The sequence below is a fragment of the Nyctereutes procyonoides genome, unplaced genomic scaffold (genome assembly GCF_905146905.1).
Source record: "Nyctereutes procyonoides isolate TBG_1078 unplaced genomic scaffold, NYPRO_anot_genome, whole genome shotgun sequence".
NCBI classification, from domain to species: Eukaryota; Metazoa; Chordata; class Mammalia; order Carnivora; family Canidae; genus Nyctereutes; species Nyctereutes procyonoides.
Genome location: NW_026575142.1, coordinates 7,971,930 through 7,999,371, shown reverse-complemented (window position 1 = coordinate 7,999,371; position 27,442 = coordinate 7,971,930). Strand labels below are relative to the sequence as shown.

The 27,442-nt window shown below is 36.3% G+C and overlaps 1 protein-coding gene and 1 long non-coding RNA gene across 6 annotated transcripts in view; one reads left to right on the top strand and one right to left on the bottom strand.

The window, feature by feature from the left end:
- Positions 1-27,442, bottom strand: part of ZNF385B (zinc finger protein 385B) — a 368,556-nt gene that overhangs the window by 292,870 nt on the left and 48,244 nt on the right. The window lies entirely within an intron of this gene.
- LOC129498942 (uncharacterized) lies at positions 7,520-14,263 on the top strand. Of its 2 annotated transcripts, none has more exons than XR_008662241.1 (3): positions 7,520-7,620; positions 12,580-12,785; positions 14,071-14,263. It is a non-coding gene; the product is annotated as an uncharacterized LOC129498942 (long non-coding RNA). The 2 variants fall into 2 exon arrangements; XR_008662240.1 differs by having other exon boundaries at positions 13,704-14,263.

Below are 27,442 nucleotides of genomic sequence, written 5' to 3'. Positions count from 1 at the left end.
AGTATGAAAGACTCTGCCCACCCTATGGATTTATTATCTCATTTTCCAACTCAAGTCAATCAGTTTTATCCACTTCTCATTCATTCCCTGACCTACAACAACCTGGATCATAATTGTTTTCTAAATTTGTCCTTCTCTTTGAAAAGTCACTTTGAAAAGTGTTTGAAAACACTTCCTAACTGCCAAATCCAAGATGGTCCTCTCCTCCGCTCATTTTTCTTGAAGTCCTCATGATGCTCCTCTTGTCAGGGTCTCTTCTACTTCTGCACTCCCAAAGCATTTTTTTTTGCATGGCAAGCCTGGAACTCAGCTCTTACAGTATCATCTTAATAATTTATATAGTTTTATTATATTCATACAATTTTAGTTATTCACTCAAATTTATTGGCTATATAGGCAGAGGCCTGGATGCTAGGGAAACAATAGTGAACAGGGTGGATGAAGTGACAGCCTGAAGGGACTCTGTAGTCTAATGAGAAATACAGAGAAGAAAACAGAAAATTATAACAGAGTGTGATAAATGCTATGGAAAAGTCTACATTTTCCTTCCTTCCTAGATTTCAGGTTCCTTGAGGATAAGAACTGTGCTTTCTTTGTCTTTGTATTCCCAGCATCTCAGACTGTGTTTAGTGCAAAGCAGGCACTTAATAAATATTTGCTGAATAAATGAATGCATTGTGTATGTGTGTGGTGTTTAGCATGGGTTGTGAACACAGTGACTAAGGTTACTTGACTACACAGCTGTTTGCATCTTGAGATTTCAAAAACAGTAGTAGCCATGTACTTCCAAAAGGAAATAAAAAATACACCCACTCATTGGCAAACTAAAATCCCAATTATTTGGGGCAAACTCCTTCATCTCTTGACTGAAAACAAAATTTAAAGTTCAAATTCTACTGGGGGGTAGATCACATACTAACATGGGCACATTTGTTCCAACATCCATAGGACTTCTGCTCGCTCCTCAGTTTTTGCAGAGAATGGAGCACTGGGTATAGAGGAAAAGATTGAGCAAGATAAAAACACATAAATGGGGGAAGATTAAAGACTCTGACACTGATTCTTGACCATTCACTATGTTGCCAATGTCTGCTCTTGATTCCTAACTTCCTATTTTAAAGGACAGCTGAGCTCCTGGTCACCAACCAGACTGCAAACAATACTCTTCCCCCCAAATACAGAGTTTCAGGAAAAATTAATAGGCCAGCAGTACAGTATGTTCATTTTGTGGAATATTTCAGTATTTATTTCATAATAGGATCCAGATATAGGAGGCTATAATTAATTCAATTCAACTAGGCAATTATTTATTAAACATTGGCTATATACAACGCACTATCTTTGGCCCTATGGTAGCCAAAGGAATGAGTAAAATGAAGAGCTTAAAATAAACCAGAAGAAGCAATCATTCTGCTGCTCATTGTTCATGAGAGTGACTGTGGAGAATTCTTTGCATAACAGTTCCCAAAGTACTCAGCATACTTCTACAGCATGTTAGCTTTATTACATTGGAATGAAATTACTGCTTAATATTCTATTTCACTAGACAGTTCATCATTCTCAGATTTTTTTTTCTGATCGTCTACTGGCACTTTGCTGAGTGCTAGTGAAACAGATTGTAACAGGGTGCTCTGGCCTAATGTGAATCCCAAGAGATTTTGACACTAATTACTAAATAAGAAAAACTGACATTTTAATACTTCTCACAGTTTGTTTCCCTTGAGAAAATGATTTGAATTCAGTTTTGGGGACACAGTACTCCTTTGTTTTGAAGAAAATATCTTAGAAGATCTTTTGATCTTTTGATTATGTGAAGATGTGTAGGTAAAGCATGGATTCTATTCTATAATGGAGACTCTGGAGATAATATGGCTCCAAAGAGCTTAATCAGCTTTTCATAATCATATAAAGGGTTGTCTTCACTGTGGCACAGCTGCATCTCTGCAAATTATCTTTTCTTTCACAAATATTTCTTTCCTGTAAGTAGATTTAAATTTTATTGCCCCTGAAAGTTTTTGTTAGATACTAGAAGATGAACGGGTTTTCTTGTTCAAGCAAAAAACCACCAGAGATCAGTGGAGACTGGAAGCCACAAGAAGGATGTGAATGCATCTTACCTTAGAAAGCAGAATGGACTGGGACTGCTGAGGCTCAAACTGGACTATCCTGTATAAGCCCCATATTTGGGGTCATTCCAGATTAATAAACTCAACTTTGGGAAAAGTACTGATATTGTTCTGAATTATCTTTGGAGCTAAAGAAAGACCACATCTCTCTGGATGGGTATAGGATTACCCACAAAGGAAAAGATTTTTCCACTATTAGTCTTACCAAAAGATTGACAGGGGCAGGATATAGATACAGAGAGGGATTAGCCTATGATGGTTTCTGGGCCTGAGGAACAAGGGATCTGTGATCCAGGTATGAAAGACTTGCTCCAGGAATTCCCTCTGTTAGGAGATAAACTTATCCCTGAAACCGATAAATAGGCCTGAGATTGGGCAGAAAAGACTGCATAATAGAGAATGCCTGTGGAGGGCTTTGGTCTATGAATTCAGAGAATCTCCTGTATCTAATAACAAATGTGATTTTCCACTTGAATCACTTTTTTTTAAAATTTTTATTTATTTATGATAGTCACACATAGAGAGAGAGAGAGAGAGCGAGAGAGGCAGAGACACAGGCAGAGGGAGAAGCAGGCTCCATGCACCGGGAGCCCGACGTGGGATTCGATCCCCGGTCTCCAGGATCACACCCTGGGCCAAAGGCAGGCGCCAAACCGCTGCGCCACCCAGGGATCCCTGAATCACTTTTTTTTTTTAAACCCAAAGGTATTAGTGAAATCATACAAATATCACAGCTGACTTTTCTACTAATGTGGGGAATTGTGCAAAAGTCAGGAATGGCACCTGGAGTAAAACCACACATGGTAGACTACAGCACTGTGCTAAAGGATACTAGTGAGTGCCAAAAACAAAAAACAAAAGAAAACAAAACAAACAAAAAAATCAAGCAAAGCAGTGGCCCAGAACCAGGCAGCTAGTTAAAATGTTGAATAACTACTGGCCTAGGATATCTTAGGGATTTAAAAAAAAGTATATAAGAAGGGCAAGTTGGTAAAATATTGAAATTCTTACATCAAGTAGGGTAGAGATTTGAACTATTTTGAATTAGGTAATGTGATGGGTAAATAGGGTAGGACATTTGAGTTACCTAAATGTAAATAAAACAAGGTTATTTTGTTCTAATTCATTATCAGAGATTATAAACCTTGGCCTTAAGAAGGCTAAATAGTTGAATGTCTATGTAGATCAATGTATTTTCCAGTACCTTCGATCTTCTGAGTCATCCAAATTATCATCATATACAAAGAGTATAACTATGTCAGTAATAACCAGAAATATATTTTATTCATACTGTCAGAGTATCAATTTCAAATAAATGTACATTTCAGATAAAACCAGAGTTGAAAATATCCTTATATGCTTAATAAATTGAGATTCTATCAGAAGGAAAGTGTATGTTTCTTATTGTGAGAATAAAATGTTGCCATAATCAACATTAGTTATGAAAGCTGTTAATTTTAGATAAAATAACAATTACTAAAAATATTCAATCAGTAAATAGAGAAATTGATTGACAACTAAACCTAGGACTAGCTATAGAGATGTAGAGGAAACATATGCTTATTTTGAAGTAGAAATATTTGTAAACAGTTTAATAATATTGAGATACAAATCAGATTAGAATTCTAATCTCTGTAGAATTCTGTGGTGTACTAGCTTTCATGATATTACACAAATAACCTTGAAGCACTATAGTTTTTATTTCTTTAATTCCATTAGGACACAAACCTTTTTTACAAAAAACAAAACAAAACCCTATTTAGGAATTCACATCTTCTGAGAATGAAGTAAAAGCAAAAGGCTAGCTTTGCTACTTCAAAATTATTACCTCAAAAGGAAATAATTAAATAATACTTAAACTCATAATATGATATAATTTTGTTTCCATATCTCAAAAGTTATTTTTTACTGATGGTATTAGGTTTTAGCCCCAGGATATTACTGACTTTAATACTTGGCTTCTGGAGTTGCACCAAAAGGTACATGAGGTACACCTCTAACCATAAGAGAGAGCAATGCTTACTGACTGGACTATGCAGTCTTCTTTATAGTGAGGAAATCTGAATTCCATTTGCTCTCTGCCCTGCCTAAGACTGTACCTGAACATAGTGGGGAAAACTTCAAATCATGAAGACCTAGGCAAGGGCAGATGTTGCAGCCCTGTTTTTCCTACAGCATTGCCTAGGCAGTGGTGCAACCCTGAAGGCTATCCTGAGCAAGCCTTGGAGCCACTCCAACAATCAACGGTTGAGTCTTTGTGTGAAGCAAGAACAAGCTCTCCTGGCTCCTTGAGATGCCTGCCATTGCACCTTCCTTGGCATGGAAGAAAATGTGGGGAGTTTAGTAGATGGCTCCACACAAGCAAGATCCATCCATCAAGAACAGATCTTAGTTCATTGAATTCTCAGATAATTTTAAAAAGTTTACAAACAAGAACAGTATTTTCTGGCTTTTGCTACTTGGAAAATTTTAGTTAAAGAGACTACATTACACAATCTAGTTTTGTTTCAAGTCATAGTCTCTTTATATGCCATCTAGACACATTTTTACATTTATTGGATTTTTTTACTTATTATAAAAATAACGTATCATTCTAGAAATTTTGGTAAATACAAAGAACAGAGAAACATTGGAAGAAAGTACTCTATGTTCTCAGCATTCGAAGTTACCCACATTTTGTCTATTTCTTTTTTTTTAAGATTTTATTTATTTATGTGAGAGAGAGAGAGCGCGCACAAATGGGGGGAGGGGCAGAAGAAGAGGGAGAAACAGTCTCCCTGCTAAGTAGGGAACCCAATCCCAGGACTCTGGGATCATGACCTGAGCCAAAGGCAGGTGCTTAACTGACTGAGCCACCAGGTACCCCTCACATTTTGTTTATTTCTAGTCTTTTAAAATGTACATATTGTTCTTAAAGAATTCCGATTAGAAAACACATACTTGATAAAAACTCAAATACATAAAAATATCATTACTGAGTTCTTAACTGCAATTTGATGAACAAGAAGTAAAATTATTACTCTCCAGTATGAATCAAATATAACTGTAACAAGAGTTCTAAAGAAGAGAAACTATACTGTGAACACCTTTAATAGAGAGCTAAACCTTCAACAACTGAGAGCAATTAAAAATAAAATAGGTTGTTTGGACAATCAAAAAAATTAGAGACAACAAAAAGCTAGGATGGGGTTGAATAATAAGTTCATCTTCTTCACAAGGCTTCTACTTCAAGACTGTAAGAAGTGGTTATTTTATCTAATGCATAGAAAACAATACAGAGACAAGCAAAATGAAGAAACAGAGGAATACATTCCAAACAAAAGAAAAACCTCAGAAAAAAAATTTAGTGAAGTGGAGACAGGTACTTCACCTGATAAAGAGTTCTAAGTAATGGCCATAAAGATGCTCACTAAATTCAGGAGAATAGATGAACACAGTGAGAACTTTGACAAAGGGACAGAAAATATAAGAAAGTTCCAAGCATAAAAAATGGAATTAGAGAATACAATAACTAAACTGAAAAATACATGAGAGGGTTTTGACAGGAGACTAGATGAAGCAGAAGAAAGGATCAATGAACTCAAAGACAGAGCAGAGGAACTTACCCATCAGACCAGCAAAAAGAAAAAAAAATTAAAATAAGTAAAAATAGCATAAAGGACTTGTTGGACAACATCAAGCTGACTAACATTTGTATTATAACAGTCCCAGAAGAAGAAAGGGACAAAGAGGCAAAAATATATTTGAAGAAATAATGGCTTGAAACTTCCCTAACCTGGGAAAAGAAACAGATATCCAGGAAGCCCAGATTCAGGAAGCCCACAAAGTTTCAAATAAGATGAACCCAAAGAGATCCAGACCAAAACATACCATAATTAAAATAACAAAAGTTAAAGACAAGAAGAGAATCTTAAAAGTAGCAAGGAAAAAAAAAAAAACAGCTTGTTACATACAAGGGAATCACTTTAAGACTCCAAGCAGATTTTTCCGCATAAACTTTGCAGGTCAGAAGAGAGTGACATGATATATTCAAAGTGCTGAATGAAAAAATCCAATCAAGGATACTCCATCCAGCAAAGTTATTCAAAACTGAGAGAAAAAGAGTTTTCTAGATAAGTAAAAACTAAAGGAGTTTATCACCACTAAACTGGCCTTAGGAGAAATGTTAAAAGGACTTCTTTAAGCTGAAAAGAAGGGGCCTGAATTAGTAACAAGAAAACATATGGAAGTTACACACCTCATTGGTAAAGGTAAAAATATATTAAAGGTAGTAGGTTAATCATGTATAATGCTATTATGAAGTTCAAAGGCAAGAGTCTAAAAGACCACAGTGATGAACCATTCTCCTTCTCAACTTAGTGAAAGGAACTGGGCTATATCTCAGAGACCATTCCAGTGTACACTTATCAGACGGAGGAGGACAGGTCCACCCAGTTTTCCTTTCCGTGCTCTAACTCTAGAGGAGCAGAACACACATACAGTAAATAATCTCAGTTCAGCCTCTCAAGTTAACTTCTCTTTACTTCACCCACAAAATGTAGATCCTAGAGATTTATCTATGTCACCGTTCTGAAACGTGAAAGTCAAATTGATGTGAAATGCTGAGCAACTATTAAAGGAATGGCACTATAATCAATTCCCTGGAACCAAGCTTATGTATTGTTCATTTATTATTTGTTCTTTCAAAAGTCAGAGAAGTTATATTAGTTGTGCAGTACATACAAAGCTTTAACATCTGTAGGTATTCAGTAACAGAATATCAACTTTCCTATAAGGATTCCAGCCCTGATGATTACTTTTTCATATTCGAAAGTGTAGCTTTTGACAATAAGGTAATATTCATTCTTTTATTCTCTTACAAATTTTACAACTCAGTCTGGAATAATCGAAAATTCAACGCTCTAATGCACACACACACACACACACACAACAATGCACGTAGGTAATAGCTAAGATGGAGACATCAATGGTTTTGAAGTCAGTACCTTCTATGGATAATTTTAACTGGTTCTTAGGCAGGTTCTTATCTCTCCCCCTTGTAAGTACCCTATTACAAGGTACTGTCACTAACAGAGAACACAGATAGAGTTAGACAAGGGATTATATTCTATTGGGTCAAAGCATACAGCAAGTGTACTGTACTTAAGAGTAATGTGAGAAGAAAATAGCAATTCCCAAGGCTCCCTTAAGAATTTAGAACACAGGTCAAGATTCAAAGCTGACAGCTTCAGTGGGTGTGATATGGCTGCCAGGCAATGATCCTGCAAGCCCTGTTGGACTTAAATTAATACCAAAGGTACCATAGGCAGAAGATGACCCAATTACTGAGAAAAAGGTCAGGTATATAAAAGACAATGATGAGAACAGGCCAGGAGACTCAAATACCAGAACAATTGAGATTGTCAGATTTTGATTATAAGTCAAAATCAGAAACTTCTCAGAGAGAAAAGAATAAAATGCCTCATTGAAAATCAGCGTCCTGATGCTCCTAGAGGTAAGAACAACCCTCCAGGTTTCAAACGAAAGAGGAACCTCCACGTTAATTATGTCATCACCCCACTGTTAGTTGGAATAAATAAGAAATAGAGAAGACAGACAAAGATGGCCCAGGAAAGGGAGGTGCAGACTAAGAGTCTGATGACAAGTATGTTGATTTTGTTGAATTTTTTATTTATTGCCTCTTCTGACTACCTATTCTTTCCATATCAATTTTCTTTTAAATGGTCTTTGCCCTTTTAAAATTGATCTTAAAAACTATCCTTTGCCAAATATCTGCACTGCTTCTGGTTCTCCATTTAATGACATTTAAAGTATTTATTTTCTTAATCCCCCCCCAAAAAAAAAGAAATGACTGATTCTGACTTAATTCTATCATAGAAGAAAACTGGAGAAATAAGGAAACCCAAATTTATTTGTTGTCGCTAAGCAAAATTGCTGAATTTATTCTATAAAATGTTGAAGTATATTACTTTATTTTTAGATAGTTTCTTAATTTCAAAATTATAAAGTTGTTAAAATCACTCTGATTTATGCTCAGAAAAGGCATGAAGAAAGAGTAGCCTATATGCAATTTGTTTAGTCACACAAATCTTTATCTACTAGTGACCATAGCAGGCTTTAGACCAATTTCATGTTTTCAAATGCATAAGTGGGTAGAAGGTATTTTTGCTTTATAATTAGCTGGCAATCAACCAACCTATGTACATAGGGATTGTGATGAAAGTGACAGGCAAGATGGGGCAATGTGTGGTAGGTTCCAACTACTTGGGCTAGGCTAGATTTTTTAGGGTAAATTCTTGGAACACTACATTTACATGAACAAATAAAATTAATATAGTATTAAACCACCAAGAAAAATTAAGGGAGAACCTTAAGCATTTCAAAAGGGAGTGGTTTTCAATCACAAATGCCTGTCTGTTCAAAAATGCATTGAAACATCTATCAAGTTCTTTCTTTTTTCTCTCTCCTCTCACCTCAACGACCCCGATGAGGAACGCAAAGTATACTAAAGCACTAAACACATTTGTAGTATACTGGAGTAATTTTTAAAGGACTCATGCCAAACACATGAGCATGCTTGCCTATTTGGGAATGGGAGGGGAAGAAATGGTAATAAAGGAAAATACATACATACGTACATACATGCATACAAAGAAAGGAGCCTCTCACAAACCAGCAATGAGTGTTAACATGCCATGACTTGAAGAGAGTAATTAACTCAACTCTCTATATCCAAAATTAGAAAAAAGATCAAAAAACAATTTTTGTTTTGAAACTACTCTATGATGATGAATAATAAGGTATTATGTCCCATGACAACAGGCTCATAAAAGATTCTGGAGTAGCTCCAAGAGGGGCATTCAAGAGCTTAATCTGGTTAGAACAGAAGGAAGGAAATTCCCTGTAAGGCTGTTAAGTATGGATCTAAGCTCCTCCCATCCTCACACTGACTGGACAAAATTGAAAAGAGACAATATTTGCTTAGCAAGCATTTCCCTCTTTTGCCTTCTCATAAATTGCTTTTCTAGGTCTCCTATGCTTCTTCCTGAACCTATCTCTAGATTATTTCACGTGAAGTTGTTATTGGCATAGACCTCTTTGTCAGAAAGAAACGAATCTCCAACGCAGCTGTGTTTAATTGAGACACACACCAAAAACACTGAAGGAGCTTTTAACCAAAATCTATGTCCCAGCTCTACCTCTATAGACTCTGATTCAGTAAATTTGCATTTATGTAGTGGTAGAATGGAAAAGAAAGAAGTAAAGTGTGTCTTAGAATGATAAGAAACTTGTGTTCAGCTGGTCCTGAGCATGTATCCAAGTATATCTCTCCATTTCCTAGGCCCATCACATCAGCTATAAAGACTTCTAAGCCATTTGCCTACAGGGAACAGGAGACCAGGACTACTCCCCTTCGCACCACTCACCTGCTTCTCAACCTAATACCCCAGCAGCACGTGGAAGAAAGTGGCAGCTCTGTCAGTCACTTGATGGTTGAGTGACCTTAAGAAACCATTTTTCTACCTGGGCATCATATTTTTCTTCTGTAAAGGGAGGAGGACAAACTGGATGACCTCTAAAATTTCTTCCTATTCTAAAATTCCAGAAGTTTATATGGCTTCATTTCTCTCTGTTGTTTATTTGCTTTTCCTATAGGGGGAAATTATAATGTCTAACTTAATTTTTTGGCAAAATTTTATAGCCATGGGAAAATGATCCACTCTGATCCTTCTGATCTATAGCTCATCTGTCACGAAGAACCCAACAAGTGCTGCTGTCAGTTTCAGGTTTGCATAGAGAATATTCCCTCTCATCTCACTTAGTGATTGAGTGGGAGGCAGCAGGCAATATTTCAAAATGCAAACTGACATTTAATTATACAAAAATCTTCCACGATCACTTTTCTTGCCAGGCTGATTCTGATCTACTTGAACATTTCTTTTTTTGTTGACTCCTCGTTTCCCAGTTCTTATTGAGAATAATCGGAAATGGGCCTCCAACACTAGGTTTATAGAATGGCTACTTCTTCCTCAATGTAATAGAATTTTAAGGTGACACTGTATTTGCAAAATGATGCCTCTTTCTGATACTCATCTGAACCTCTGATATACACACTAATATTCTTAAAATGTGGGTATTTCTCAGAAATATTTTTAAAATAGAGTACCTGTACAAATGTCACTTAAAAGCTTAAGTGAAGATTCTGGCAAAAAAAAAAAAAAAAAAAAGGATGGAAACAGACCATTCTGTCTTAGCTAATTAAACACTGAAATGATTCAGCATGGAGATAAGTCAGCCAGGACTACAGTGAGGCAAGTGAGGGCACTTCCCTCAAGGATGGAATTTAAGGGGGCACCAAAATTTTCAATATTAAGATAAACAATATATTAACACAATATTTTAGATCAGTAACAGTGTCATGGGAAACCATAGTGGAATCTGATCTAAAAGGAAAAACATTTTAAATATTGATATTATCTTTATTTAAATTTTTAATATTTTGCTTATAGTAGATTTAATTTGACATTTTTGAAATATTAAAATAAAATATTATTTATATTGATTACTAAATTAAGGGCATCTCTTTAAATTAAGCTTTAAAGTTTGCACCCAAGGCAAGTTCTTTCTTCATTTCACATGGGTCCCAGCTCCAGAATGACTTACCCTCTGTTATAAGCCACACAAGAATGTTAATGTACCTTGTTCTTCATAAGCAGCAACCCCTACAATAACTCTAATGATTTCTATTACAGCTACCGTTTGTGTGCGCACCTTTTCTAAGTGATTGATACCATTTTAATAATTTATTCTAAGCAGTGACTAGAGAAGTAGGCAATTTTCTTTTTACATCAAAGAAAAATGAAACTCTGAAAGGTGAAAATAACCCGACAAGGGGCATACCTCATGTACAATGTGCTGTTAAATGAGATCAAGGGGGAAAGAGAGAGAGAAGGAGAGGCAAAAAAAAAAAAAGGAAGACAAGAGGAAGATGAATACATATCCCAGGGATTTCCATGCTGAAAGCACATAGACTCATCTGGGAAACTTGTTTAAAATGTAGATTCTCAGGCTGACTCAGATACATTTGAATTAAATAAGGCCTAGGGTAACTCTCAGAATCTGCATTTTAAGCGATTTCAATGCAGGTGTTTTAGGGACCACACGCTGAGAAACATTGATGAGAAACACCCATTCTGGCAGAAACTATATATCTGAAACACATTTTCTCATAATCTCCCCTTCAAATAACCTTCAAGGTAAGAATAATGTCCCCCCTTTCTTTACATATGAGGAGAAAATTCAAAGTGATAGGAAAATTGCAAAGTCACACATTGAGCAGAAAAATCAAAATTCAACCCAGATCTAACTCCAAATATGGGCACTTCCTTTGTACTCTGGGACTTCCATGAGGAAGGCAAGAAATGCATCCATTAGGTGAGTGCTCTCATGCACCAGGGCCACCAGACTGCATCAAGGAATCTAAATGCGCTCAAGTGTGGTGGTCAACAGCTGCGATGGCAGGCAGCTGGGACAGATGTCAGCGGGGTGCACAGGAGAAAAGAAAGGGTAACAGGAATGTTAGAGTAGAAGTGAGGGGCACCAATTCAGGAGGGAGAAAGAAAGTAATGTTTTGCACATACGATGGTTTTACTTTGCAGTTTAAAATTCAAAATGAGAAATACAACCATTATGTCCATGTTAGCTATTATATGAGCAAATGACATAATATATTTATAGATAAGACAATAATATAGTTTGATGAGGGGAGAACAAAATCTTGGATTGAGCCTGTTTTCTAGTTTAAGACTACATCGCTGGATTTATCCCCATTCTGCCTTTCTGTGCCTTCTGTCTCTAATCCTGAACTCAAGCTGTTCTTACTGGGCCAGTCTAACATTTTTATATTTTTAAGCCAGAACCTACTTGAAATCCATCTTCCCTGGGAAAATCTTTCTGGTTTACTCTATATAGTTCCCTATTTGACACCTTACCATTATGTCCACCCAATCTTCACTTGTGTTTAGACTTCTGTGTATATACCCTGTGTTGTTTGGCTCTAATGATGCATCTTGATCGTGACTAGATTTGTAAACAGATTTTCAGTTTCTGAAGGTGTCTGAGTAATCCAAAATGTAATTACTGAAACTCTGTCACCTAAAAAAATGCTATATGCCATGAGAAAGGTCGATGAGTTTTTCCTGAAGAGAATAAAAATGAAACAGTTACAATTTTGTAAGGCGATAGTTCTAAAATGTTATCACTCACTTGTCATTGAAGTGAGTTTTCTCCCCCAAGAGAATCATTTATAGACTTCTAATATTTAATAACCATCAGACTCTTGCTATTTTTCTACATCTGGCTGGGAGTAGGGGTGGAAGAGAGAAGTGCAAGATGTGGTCTTGAGAAACTTAAATCTTATTGAGGAAATGAAAACCAATGTCCATAATTTTAGGCCGAGTTGCACTGAACCCACAATCCGAATACAAGAAAGAAGGATCAATAGGACCTCAAGAGTGATCTTGGATGAGATGGGAACACTTGTGGGCAGAATCTGATTGGATGTCGAGGGGAAGAAATTGGGCCTAAAACAGAGAGAAAAGTGAGACCTGGAGGTACCTGCACGAGCTTCATCAGCCCAAACAAGACTTGGTCATAAAGGTATGTACATGGGGAGACTATGTGTGGAGGGAAGTTTAGGAAGAAAATAAATGAGAGAATAAGGAATAAGAGAATATTTATATATCTCACCCCAAAGGAGTCTGGCTAATAATGGAATAGGCTAGTGAGGACAAGTGAAAAATGTTTTCTAGAGAGATGAGACTTTGAAGATACAACACAAAGAGGCAGCAATGCAGGAAGAGATGGGTTACAAGGGCAGTGAGTCCCCAGAAGAAGGATTTAGGGATAGGGTGTAGAATATAGTGGCCAGGAAAGTTTTCAAAGGGAAGAAAATGCCTCAGAAGGGAGATAGAGATCAGAAAACTGCTGGGGAAAGTGGGAGGCAAAGAGGGAGCCCACCCCAGTTGGTTTCCATCATTTTCACCAGGTGGGAGGTGAGATCAGCTCCTGAAGGCAAAAGGGAAGTGGGGGTAGATGAGAATGTCTGGTTAACTGCGGTGGTGAGTGTTAGAGGATGTCAGTGCCACCTTCGTCATCTATGGTGACACCATGCTGTATGTTAAACCCTACATAAATTATTCTTATAGAGTGAGATCATACATTTTATATAAAGAGATAGCTACAGTTTCTCCTTCAAGCTCATAACGTGTAAATAATATAAAATCTAGTTATATTTCAAGGTCTAGAAAGAGATCCTAGCTTTCATTCTTTTACAATTTTTATATTGTCAGCCAATTTTTTAAAAATATTGTTAATTGGGGTTGTTATTACACAATGTTTTGAAATGAAAAAATGGTGGTGTTAGTGACTTGGGTTGGCAGAGCTTACTAAGTGACACACATACTTTATAAATCATTAATATCAGAGAGAGCTAACATTAATTTACTGATAAAAGTAATGGTATTTTAAAGGATGAAGTAATCCCTAATTTAATTGAGAATTTCTATGATCTTCCAGATATCAGGAAGCTGTTCAACAACTACACAGAAAGAAGCATCTCTGGGCACATTAAATTTTAGATTTACACCAAAAAACCAGACTGTGATAGAGCACTCTAATTTATTTCTCTCTTTTCTCCATGAGACAGGAACTATGAAGAGTTTACCCTAGTTATTCTTGCTGGGGACACAGGGAAATCCACCCATGGGAAAGGGGAGAAACAACTAACTTGAAGTTTGAAGGACATGTACTCATGCCAATCTTGAGGAAATTTGTAGCCAATAACTAATAATCATCGGCTAACTGGGAATTGTTACTTCTAGTATTTTTTTTTCCTTCCTTAAAGGACTGCTTTCTTACGTTTTATACGTATTATAAATTTCAGGAACAGTGTTCATATTGCCTCCATTTCAAGGACGTGGGAGATAAAAGATGCCTGGGTCAATCAAGGCTTCCCAAATCCCCACAGTTTTGTGTTTGGAGTCAGTCACTCAACTGCCGGAAGCACAAAAACGTATTGTAGTCAACTTCCTGGGCTGCTACTTTACCAATAAAGCTACAGTTCTTATAAATTATAATTGCTTCAAGAAATGCAGAGGGTCATTTTACAAACGATTTTACTGACTTGAGGTTCTTAATTTACTTGTCTAGACGTTACTTATGCAAAATGGTCTCAAAGTTCACAGATGACTAGGACTTGAACACTCACCTTTTTAAAAAGATTTTTACAAGCTCCCCTGGATCCTAGATGAGGGAGTGATCCTCCTGGGGGAAACATCTGAGTTTGATCCAAGGGTTGTGTTCGTTCCTTAGTACTGAAAGCACCATTTCTATGTTTGCCTGGATGCCCCCCTCCTTTGTGTACGTGCATGACAAAGAACACGCTCCACTTTAGGCCGCAGCATCCTCCCCCTGCCTGCCAGCAGCACACCACGAGAATACACTCCACCCAGGAAAAGCGCCTTGCAACAACTGATTAAGAAGAATATTAAAATAAAACTGTGCTTTTCGTCCCCATCTTGTGGGGAAGGGGAGCAGCTTGCCTCATTAAAGATTCAGAGTGGCTAGTATTGCCTTGGAGCAGGCTGACTGGTTTCGGAGTCTCTATTTAGCCACAGGCAAATTGTAATCTCCCTCAAAAGGCTTGAATTTGGGCAAAGAATACTGATCAAGAAAATGGAAAAATATATACATCCATATATATATGTACACACATACATATACACCAGAAGACACTGTCACTCAGAATCTCGGCTCCTGGTAACTGCTCAGACCGAACACAGCACGGGGGAGCATGCCAGCAATAAAAGCCAAATGGGCTGCATTGCAAGCCTGCCTCCATCCTCTGCTAGCTGTGTCTTGGTTTGAGATATTTAATATCTCAGCACGATCTGAAAAGTGAAGATGGTAGAATTTCTTTATAGGATCCCGGTAAATTTGAAGAGAACACCCATAAAGTGACTAGATCAACTGTCTGGCACATAACCTAATATTTAACAAATGTTAACCGCATCCCATTAGGAACATGCTTTCGGGAGTGGGGTGGAAAAAAACCCCTAACCTGAAGCCCTTCTTAGCACAGTAATTATTTCACATAAATGACTACTTTTCTCCACAATATGCTGAGATTGATCTTAAGCGACAGGATTTTTTTTCTTATCATAAAAAATTCAAAGCATAAACAGAAGTAGAGAGAATAGTGTAGTTCGTTCTCCAGTTCTGCTAAGTATGATCTTGTGTTTCACCTGTACACTCTGCTACTTTTCCTTCCCCCTGCTCCAGATTATTTAAGCAGATTCCAGAAATCATATTATTTCATCCCTAAGTATTTCAGTGTGTCTCTCAGAGATGAGGATTTTAAAAACTCTACATAACCACAATAATGTAATAATTCTTTAATATCATCAAATATCTAGTCAGTGTTCAAATTTCCTCAGCTGTTGTAGGCATGCTTTCTCTCCCTCACCATTTGTTGAATAAGGATCTAAGATCCATACACTGCCATTGGTTGATATGTCTTTCAACCCATAATTCCCCTCCCTCTCCGTTTTTTTTTTCAATGTATTTGTTGAGAAAACCAGGTTATTCATGCTTTAGAGGAGTCCTAATGTTACACTTCCTCTCACTGCATCCCTGTGATATCTTTTAGTGCATTCTTCTGTTTTTCTTTTCTTTCTGAAACTGATAATCAGATCCAGAGGGCTGATCAAATTGAGGTCTAATCTTTGTCACAGGTAATTTCACAGGTGATACTGTGGATTTCCAGTAGTCCTGTCTCTCTCTTTGTGACATCAGCAGCTGCTCAGTGGGCATTATCCGAATCTGTTGTTGCAAAATAGAAATATTCTATCATTCATTCTACATTTATTAGCTAGCATTGTCTTACAAAAAGAAAGCCCTCTCATCAAGTCTTGATCATCAATTGTTGCTTTCCTGAAAAGGCAGGAAAATTGCTTCATTTCTTCTATTTTTTTCAAAATATTGAGTTTGTTTGCTAGTATCCTACTGAGGGACCTTTTTAAGTATCATTCTAAATGTGTCTATTTAACATACCTTGTGTGTTTCAATCTATTATTGACATTATTCTAATTGATGATTAAATTACTCTGTCTTTGCTTAATAAGCGCCTGTTCAAGATGACTCCTAATTCTTTTTGATACAAACCTAGTATTATTAATAGCATACCCACTTTCCACTTCATCTTTTATTTCCTGTCCAAGCCCTAGGTTGGAGAGTCAACTATTTCTCCAAAGACCTTAGTTCCTTTCAGGAAGACATGGCACTTAGAAACCGAGTCTGGTAGGTTGGGATACTCATTGTTATGCAATTAGTCATCCATCGTTATAAGCCTTTTCAGTGGACAGAGGTAGTAAATACTTTTTAGAAAAAAAATAAAACACAACACAGGTTCTTACAACGCAATTCAAATCCTGTTTATGTTGACCCCACTCATCTTCTTCTTCCTCCAACGTCCAGATTCCCGTTCTCGAGGACTCCAACATAACTCGTCTGTTTTACCTCACCTTACTAGTTTCAGGATCATAATCTGACTACACTCCCAAGGATACACTTAGAGTAAACCATTTAAATTCTGTTTGCATTTCTTTTGTTCTTGGGGTCACTATCCCTAGGTTTGCATAGTCAAATTACAGTGGTTTAAAGTTTTAAGAAGTTTTTCTCTGTGGGGTTATGCCACCATTTTTTTTCACAGGTTACTTGTTTCACTTTGCTTTTGACTTTTAAGGACTGTTTTCACATTTAAGTTCGTTTTATATGTATTTAAAATATTTACATTGCTCCAAAATCATATCTATGATAAAGAGTTATATTCAGGAAATCCTAGGTTATCCACCTGTCCCAACCATCCCCTATAAGACTCATATCTTGGGTTCTTGGGTGACTCCATCAGTTAAGGGTCTGCCTTGGGCTCAGGTCATGATCTCAGGTCCTGGGATCAAGCCCCAGGTCAGGCTTCCTGCTCAGTGGGGAGCCTGCTTCTCCTTCTCCCTCTGCCTGCTGCTCCCCCTGTTTGTGCTCAATCTCTCTCTGTGTCAAATGAATGAATTTTTAAAAAACTTTTAAAAACTCATATCTTGGGGATCCCTGGGTGGTGCAGTGGTTTGGCGCCTGCCTTTGGCCCAGGGCGCGATCCTGGAGACCCGGGATCGAATCCCACGTCGGGCTCCCGGTGCATGGAGCCTGCTTCTCCCTCTGCCTGTGTCTCTGCCTCTCTCTCTCTCTCTCTCTCTCTCTCTCTCTCTCTGTATGACTATCGTAAATAAAAAAAAATTAAAAAAAAAATAAAAACTCATATCTTATTTTTAATAGTTTATCCATTCAATTTTTAATGCAAGTAAATACATCTCCTTCTCATAAGAATAATAGTAATATCCTAGACATACATGTATCCAGTTTCTTTGCCATTTCTTGTTGGTAGAAGTTTTATAATGGAAAAATTTGGAGTCAGAAGGACTGATTAGAAATCTTACTTTAACCTGCAAACTAGTTGCATGATAGGTAAATCACTTCACCTCTTAGAACTTCAATTTCCTCATCAGTCAAGTGCAGATAATATTACCAATTCCAGACTGTTGCTATGAGAAAGACATAATTATTTGAATATGGCATATAAACCCTACAGCACCATGCAAATATAAAGCATAATGAACAAGGAATAGAATGGCTGGTTAGATCAAATCCAATCCTAAAGCTTTAATTTGTTTGTTTAAAATGATGGCAGCATCCGACTACGAATGAGAGCTTTACAATCACCCAAGCTGCTGTCTGGAAACTGACTTTTTGCCCGAACAGAACTCAGTTATAAATATCTGTCTTTCGATTTGACACTCAATTCTGAGATGAATCGAACATGCTTCAGAATTTTAATCTGACATCGAAGAGCTAAAACTCTGAAAGTAGATAAAACATTTTGGGGGAAAAAGCAGCAACCTGTTAATCTCAAGTGACTTTTAATTCCGACTCTGATTATTCGATATAGTAACATATCTTCAGATGGAAACTCATTTCTGAAAATTCATCTCCAAAGCTTTTATATAATCTAAGTTGGAGAGGAAACACACCTATATTTTATGTTGAGGGAAAATAAAACGCTAAAATTAATCACTTGTTCTTCTAAAATTTTTTAGACAAACCTCATTAAGGAAAGAATATTGTACGGTGTAACTTTTTTTAATGTGATTCAACAAATGATAAAGCAACAGGAATAAGTAAGAGACTTATGACACTGCATTAAATATCAACTATGTTCATATTAGCCTTTCTTGGCTGTTACAAAACATTCCTCACCGAAATTATTCATTCTCGCCAATGAACGCTGCTTTTACACCAAAATCTGCTTTGGAGAGTACACATCGAAGAGTCATATCTAAATTCACATGTAACAACAACAACAAAAATTCTGTATATACATTTTTTAGCTCTCAACTTTGCAGTTGCACATTATTTTCCTCTTTCCATTTAAATATTACATGCTGGCAACAGTCCTATGTCTAAGCCAACAATCCAGCCATGAACAGCTCACTGGGGGAAGAAGGGCAGAGGAGATTAGATATGAAAAGTTTCAAACACATGCAAAATCAGTGAGAACAGATCAATGATCCTCCATATAGCCATCATCCAGATTTAACAATATCAAGAACTTGCCGTATTTATATCACCTTCCTTTATTGCTTTGTGGAAGCCTTTTATGCAAACCTCAGACTTCAGGCACACCCCAGCATACATCTCTAGCATGCTCATACATGGGCATTTTCTTCATAACTATAATGTAATTTCCACTGGAATAAAATTGCCGATTATTTCTTTATTTCATCAGTTACCCAGTCCATAATCAAAATCTCCCAACTGCTTCAAAATAATCATCTTAGGGCAGCCCTGGTGGCGCAGCGGTTTAGCGATGCCTGCAGCCCAGGGTGTGATCCTGGAGACCCTGGATCGAGTCCCATGTCAGGCTCTCTGTATGATGCCTGCTTCTCCCTCTGCCTGTGTCTCTGCCTCTCTCTCTCCCTCTGTCTCGATGAATAAATAAATAAAATCTTTAAAAAAAATCATCTTAGAGTTGGTACATTCAAATTAGGACCCACATGAAGTCTACACATTACATTTGGTTATTATATTTCCAAAGCCTCTTAAATCCAGACATGTGCCTCCTCTATATTCCCCCCATGCCACTGACATGAGAAACCCTCCCTTTCTTTTAAATATGCACTTATTAACTGCCTATTTCTTGCTAGATACTTTTGCATGTATTCCCTAATTTGATCTCAAAATAACCTCCGGGGTGATGTGGCAGTCACAGTTACTTGCTACCAAAATTTGGGCTTTCTCTCCCATGGTATGGAGCTTTGCTGAGAAGCAGCTGCCATCAGAGGTCTTACCAAGTGACCATCTGAGCCAGGTGGATCAAGGCTGGGTGAAAGTATTTCCCAGTGACAGGTGCCCCCAGTAACTTCCCCTCACCTAGGAATGTGCTTCTTGCAAGGTAAATTGTGGGCATATTTGTTGATAGGCATATCCTCCCAAGACAACATTCTTAACTCCCTTCTCTGTGCTATGATGTTGTGCCACATTTCTATTATATCACTTCTTACTTTTTAACTGTAGTCATAACTATCTTCAGCCACTACATAGTAAATTCCAATAGAAAATTATGCCTTACTCAACTCTGAATCTCCAGGGCGTACCACACGCCTAACATATAACAATTTGTGGCATAAAAGAAAACCCTAGTGAATCAATTATACATCCCATCCTTAGAATATGGTTACGTGGCAGGTTATCATTTATTTGAGAGGAATTCCTCTAATGCATCCATGACAAAATCACAGCACTATAGAGGAATTAAGGCATGAAAAGTAGTGATACATAAAATTATAGAATGTGGAGGGAATAAAGGCAAAAGGTGTTAGAGGGAAAGAGCCTAAGAGAAAATTTTATACTTTCAAGGAAGGAATTTTTCTGAAATACTAAAACACAAAGCAAACAAAATTGTGGTTAATAAGAGGTCACAGATCCATAACTGTCTGCACAGGGACATCTCTGGCTGATTAGCGGTTAAGCCATTTTTCAGTATTACCAAGGTTGTGATGACACAATTTAGATCAATGTTTAACAATCTTAATTGTTTAGAAAGGCGAACCCAAATCCCTTACACTTCAGTTTAAGCACATTTCTTCTTTCCCATCATAAGAAGGTGAGCAGCTGGCCGCCATGCTAAGCAGATCTCTTTATATACTCAGAGACCCTCCAAATATGCACTGCTTATTCCAGTCTTTAAATAATACAGCTCTCTTCACACTCTTCCTTATGCATTCTGTTGGGAATGATTCTTTATGTAATTCATCATATTAAATTATCTTTTTTTTTTTGCTACATTCCTTAACTTTACCTCTCCCCAAGCCCCTTCTGCTAATGTCTCTAGTTCAATTTACTACATTAAATTCTTCCCCTCTCAAACTGGCATTCTGCTTTCTACCTCTTAACAGATAGATAATAATTTACCTTACATTTCATTCCTCGTTCTGAAGTGCCTAATGATAAAATTAAAACAGTTCCAATCAGAATCATGAAACCAACCTTAAAAGAGTTTCCATATGTCTTGGGAAGATTTGCCTTCCTGGAAATGTGTTGATGAATTTTTAGCACAAATTAAACCTCAACGAAATCATTCCTCAACTATTTCTATAAGCATTCTGCATCATGTCACCCTCTGATACTTTAGAGCGGGAGAGCCAGTTTGAAGATGAATGATACTGATTCCAACAACCCTGCTTACAACTTACAAATCTGAGAAATGTTTCTGGGAGGTGAGGTAAGTGGTCCCAGGGAAAGAGGCCAGCGAGAGTGTTCACAGTACTCCGCTGCTTATTAGAAGGTTTGTTATCCTGCTTTCATTTCCTGCTGTCCAAAGGGTTTGGCAAATAAACCTAATAATAAAATAGAGCTAAAATTAAAATGCTGTTTTAAACCTTAGAAACCAATAGTGAATAACAACAACACAATAGCTAACCCTTACACTGTACTGACTATTGATACCGGTACAGTTGTAAATACTTTACGTGTATTAACTCATTCAATTTTTAAGCTACTCCTATAAAGGAGACATTTTTATCATATTTAATGTTACAGATGAAGAAACTGAGGCTCAGAGACTTTAAGTAACTTGTCTAAGTCATGCATGCTTTGACTTGAATTTAGACTCAGGGTATCTGGTCCCAAAGTCTATATTACTACTCAAGACTTATATGGTAAATGGTTCAGAAGATTTGTTTTTGTGACATAGGAAATATATCTGCTAAGGTAATACATATTTAGTGAATATGAACAGTTCCAAAATCATGTTTTCATCTTAACAAAAGATAAAATGACACAAAATAATAAAACTAATAATAATAACAAAATTTTAAAAATAACAAAAATAATAATAATCAACACAGTATCAACATATGGATTTTCTGAGTGATCCCCTCTCTGATTCAGAGTCTAGTTGGGGACCTCCAGCAATTCCTCTGACACTGTATGCCCATGCAAGTCCTCACACCCAGGGTGGACAATTCAACAATGTCCTCCCATTGAAGCTGGGATGGCCTTGGGACTGGCTTGGACCACAGACAGAAAGTGGTAGACGTACATTCTGGAACTCTCAAATCCAGTCCTTCACTTCTGCTCTTGGAACCCAGCCGTCATGTACGAGAAACCCATGCCACATGGAGATGTTACATAAGGGGGAACCAGACATACTGGTTGACAGTCCTAACTTAGTTCCCAAATGATGCCAGTGCCAACCCCCAGCTCTGTGAATGAGCCATCTTGAGTGGTGCAGTTCAATCAAGTCCTAGATAACTGCAGCCTTAGGCATCACCACGTACCCAGCTGAGCTTAGTTAGCCCAGAGAAACATAAGAGATAATAAAATAATATGATAGTGACTTGAAATGATAATTAATGATTTTAAGCCACTATATTTTGGCTGTTTTATTACAGCAATACAGGTTATTTATCACAGCTATATCAAGGCATCATTCATGAAACTTCTGGACAGAGTAGGTATTATTGGGGCTAAGCTCTCATAATTCTATTCTGTAATTTAACAAATTGTATTATAAATATTTATTTTTTTATCTGTCTCCTCTACTGAAAGTCTCAAGACTATAACTGTGAATTTAAGGGAAAAATTTTTTCCAGGGTAAATTACAATAAAAGTAACAAAATTTATAAAGAACATAGGTTTAACAAACTAGAAAAATTCAGAAGTCACCCCAGCCTATCATTTTGGCAATATCTAATGCTTTGTAGATTTGAAGTTACAGAAAGGGTGAGACTTGTCACCCTAAAACAGATGGTTTAACATTATCACTATTTATATACCACCTATTTATATACCACCTTTTTATTATAACTGAGAGAGAAAATAAAAAGAAATGAAACAGAGATAGTGGCCAAAGTTAGTCAAGATTATTTTGCTTGTTTAATTTTTAAGAATAATAATAGAGAGAGGGAACTGTTTGGTGAGGTAGAAAGATATTTTTGGAGGCTGGGTAGTAGAGGAATTATAAATGTGAACTCTAGAGCCAGGCTGAGTGGGTTTTAAATTCAGTCTCATAGTCTGAGTTTTGAATCGTCCCTACACAGTTGTGTGGCAAGTCACTTAACCTGTCTGTGCCTCAGTGTCCTTATTTGGTAAAATGGAGATAATGAGAGTACGTACTGCAGAGGGTGATGTTCAAGATTAAATGAGTCAATATACGTGAAGCACATAGAATGGTGCCTGACATCCAGTAACACTAGCTAGCTCTCCTGCTGCTCCTCTTCTTGTTCCCCTTCTCCTCATACTACCCTAGAAGCACAGTAATGAAGATACTATCCTTTTAGATCATAGAGACATGAAGCAGCCACTGGAACTAGACAGTAAATAGAACCTGACAACTAGCTCTATAACTTATGCTAGAAACAAAAATAAATTCCGAAGAAAATTTTGCTTATAAAACACAAAAACTTTGGAACATTTAGAAGAAAAAAAAAAAAAACAGGAGAGTGTCTTTCACAACCTGGTTTGGTGAGGGGTGGGCAGGAATCTTAAGCTAGATATAAAAAAAGACAAATGACTAGGGAAATGGTTGTTAAACTTGACTGCACTAAATATTAAAGATTCTTTGCAAACAAACAACCATAAACTAATATAAAGGATAAGCCAGAGACAGGGAAACAGAATTCTGTCAGGATTAGTGTCAAAAATAAATAAAGAACACCTACTAATGAATAATAAATAGCAAAGAACTCAATACAAAATGGGCAAGACAATAAACAAGTCCGTGTAAGCAAAATGAAAATGGTTACCTGCAGAACTCAATAAAACTCCAAGATAACAAGCCCTCTAACTTAAAAAAAAATAGGATAGTACATACTTGGTAATTGGCTCCTCATCCTCTGCGTGGGCCCTGAGCTAGTGTTATCTTCTGAATAGGAAGAGAAGAATGTGGGTGAATCAGGGAGATGGGGATGAGAAGGCTAGGTCTTCTAATTTCCAGAATTTTTCCATCCCAATCTTTCCAGATCAGGCTGTTTAGAGCCATAATGTAACCTGACATTTTATGTAGTTGAATTTTTTGAATCTCACTTATCATGGTTTGGTGGTGTGCTGCTGACAACAATAACAACATCATCTTGTAAAAGGCTAGACACAGCTCTATGAGATTTCCACATATTAACCCAGAACAATCCCACAAGGTGTGTCTGATTATTCCCATTTTGCCAATGAGCCACTAAATGGTGACAGGCCCAAGTTCACACCAAAGACTCAGGATTCAAACCCAAGTCATATGGCTCCAACAATCATACATTATTATTATTATATCTGGCTCTGAACCATATTGTTATTATTGCCTCTAAACATATGACATAGGAAAAGATGTTCGATGTTGCTAGTAATCAGGGAAATACAAATTTGCAACATACCATCTTGTAGTCTATGGAGAGTGGCAAACATTCAAAGTCTGACAATGATGAGCTCTATGAAGATATGGAGCCATAGAAACCTATGAGTTTTAGAGGGCTTATAAATTGGTGCAAACCCTTTCAGAGGCATTTGCTACTATTTGCTTAAATGGAAGATGTGTGTTCTCTATGCTGCAGCAGTTTAACTTCTACAAATACATGGTAGAGAAAATGTTTGCCAAAGAGATAAGGAGAGAAATGTTCATTTCAACCATGTTTGTAACTGTAAAAACTATATATATTTAGTGATATATGCAAATGTCCATAAATGAAAACTATATAAATTTGGCATAGACATAAAATGGAATACTATTCAGCAGTTGACATGGATAAATTGGGACTGCTAGCTACAAAAAAAAATAAATCCGAAACAATTGTATCATATTAAAAAATAAGTTTAAAAATGATGTAGTTGGCTACCACTTATAAAAAGCTAAACAACAAAAAATAGCATATATATTTTTCAGTGATACATGAATGCATAGTAAGGCATACAATGACAAATGCAGATAATAAACACTAAATTCCAAGGCACAGTTCCCTCAGAGAGAAAGGGATAAGGCAAGGCACACAGGGCTGTATCTGTTGTATTTTGCTGGCTTTAAAAAAAGGCAGCACTACATTAGAGGCAAATATGTTGACATTTAATAAAACTGGGTGGCAGGTGCATGGTGGTAAGCTAGTTTGTATACTTGTCTCTACATTTAAAGTATCTCATAATAAAAATATAAAAACAAATAAAATATGGCATAACAGAATATTTCAAAAATAAATAACAAAAGAGGTGATTTACATATATTTCATCAAAGTCCTTTTTTGAGAAATGCATTGCTTTACAGGAGCATCTGTTGCTCTGAGTCTAGGTCCTTAACATTGATGGGTCCTGCCTCTTTTTAGAAATTTAGCAAAATAAATGGTTTCTACTACAGCAATAGCACTGCAGTTTTATACAGAACGACAAAGTAAGGAGAATCTCAAGACACATAGTGTGATTAACAAGATAATAAAATTAGTGACAAAATGTTTATGAAAAATCAGCAACATATTTGTCCTCACCTGGCAAAATATGCCACAGGACAGATAACAGCAGGTGAAGTAGGAAAAATATGTTTTCACTACCTTTTTATAGAGCTTTAGTAGTTTCTCTTTCATACAGAAGAGAAAAAAGACATCCGGGGTTAGTGATTTTGAATCAGGTTGGTAACCGTCAAGTTACGATTAATGCCTCTCAAATATCAAAAGGTAAAAGCTTAGGGAGAAAAAAAAAAGTCACGTTGTGTCTATGTGTTCACTTGGCCCATTAACCTGCATTCCTATCCCATCACCTGAATTCCAGGATGAGGAGTGATCCAGTTACAAATTCTGAGACTCCAGTATAGAGAAGCCCAGATGAAGAAGACATGTAAGAAACTTGTCTCATGAACTCAAGATTTCAGAAAAACTCTTTTATCTTTGCATTTCTTGCCTTTGAGGTAGCCTCATTCCCTTTGTAGCTTATTCAAATTGTCTTTTTGTTCATGTGCAAACAGCACACTTAACCAGAGTCAAAGTGTCAGTCTACATTATATGAAACGTAGCCAAGACAAGAATATACAGAAGAGGCCCAAGAACTACCAATATACAAAGCACGGAGTTCAATCATTTAGTCTGATACAAATGGAAGTTTATTTAAAAGGCATAGATATATCATTTGGAGGTATCAGAAAAGGAAGATACTGGGAAAAATAACAATTTGTCACAGAAATTTTTATAAAACCTAAATCTAAAGTCACTTGTAATGCCAGCAAAGATCCATCATATTTGAAGAACTCACAAGTATGCTACACTATTTATAGTTCATTCATAGTCATGGCCATGGATTTTCAAGAAAAAAATTTTGATGTTTATTCAGTATCTATTGATTAAGAGGCATGAGGAAGTGAATTTTAAGCTTCTGATTCTAAAATTCATCTGGAAAAACAAATATGTAAGAATGTTCTAAAAAAAAGTAATGAGAGAATCTGTCCTTTTAGTAAGAAACATAGTGTAGTGAAATAATAATTAAAAGAGTGAGATAATGTTACAACAACAGGCAGGTGAACTAATGGAATAGAATTCTCTCTACACAGATAGTAGGAAATAGAAGTTAATGATCTTTGATGAGAAGAGCATTAGCAATCAAGAAGTAATTATCTAATAAACTGGACTACAACACTTGTTCAACTACTTGGAATACTGGCTATGTAAGAGGATTTACATTCTTACTTCAAACCAAATATTAAATAAATTCCCAGCAGGAAGAATTAAAAAAAAAACGTTTAAAAAGGTACCTATTTATTTAATGAAGTAAAGACTTTAAGTATAGAGAAAAATGACCAAAAAAAGATTTTTTTTCAAAATGTAAATACTTTTACTTTTATAATTACAAAAGTAATATGTGGGACATTCATAAATCTTAAAATGCATGAAAAAGTAAATAAGAAAGATTGTTGATTTTCCTCACCATCCAGGGGAAGTGTTGTTTCATTTTACAGTAATTTCTTTATTTTCTAGTATGTATATATATGAGTTTTCTTTTTTATTATCATATAAATGGGATCACAGTTGCTTTGAAATTTAAAGTTTTCAATTTCTATATCAAACAAATCTTCATATATCAATAGATATTGATGTACACTGTCATCATCATTACTGTCAATGGTTACAGTATGTCTTACTTCATTAAAAGGAACATTTTGGAATTAAAAACAAACACAAACACAAACTATTTCTCTCTCAACTACATGGCTTCAAAAGCTGATCTTGGAAGTCTTAATTTTCTTTCTTCTAGTTTTAAAAGTGTAAAAATTCCTTAGGTTAATAGATGACTTTGACTCAGTAGGGTGGGTCACTCATATACTGAAAAGTGTTGGATAGTCAAGCACATTTTTATAATTCCAAATATTACACCTAAACATTTGTTTTACCTTCTTTGAAAACTAGTCATGTTAGATTTTCTAAATGATTATTCATCATTGGTATTTCTTCTTTTCTAACTTATCCCTTCATGCTCCTTGATCAAGTTCCTTCTTAGAAATTTTTTTTTCATTTCTAAGAGATCTTTTCTATAAAATTTAAAAAATTAATATTTCCATATGTTATAAATTATTTTCCCTGCTTGTCATTTGTATTTTATCTTTGTTAATTTTTTGCTGAGTGGAAGGTTTCAAATTAATACCATTTGTCAATATTTACCCTAATGGTTTCTACCTTTACTGACATGCTTAG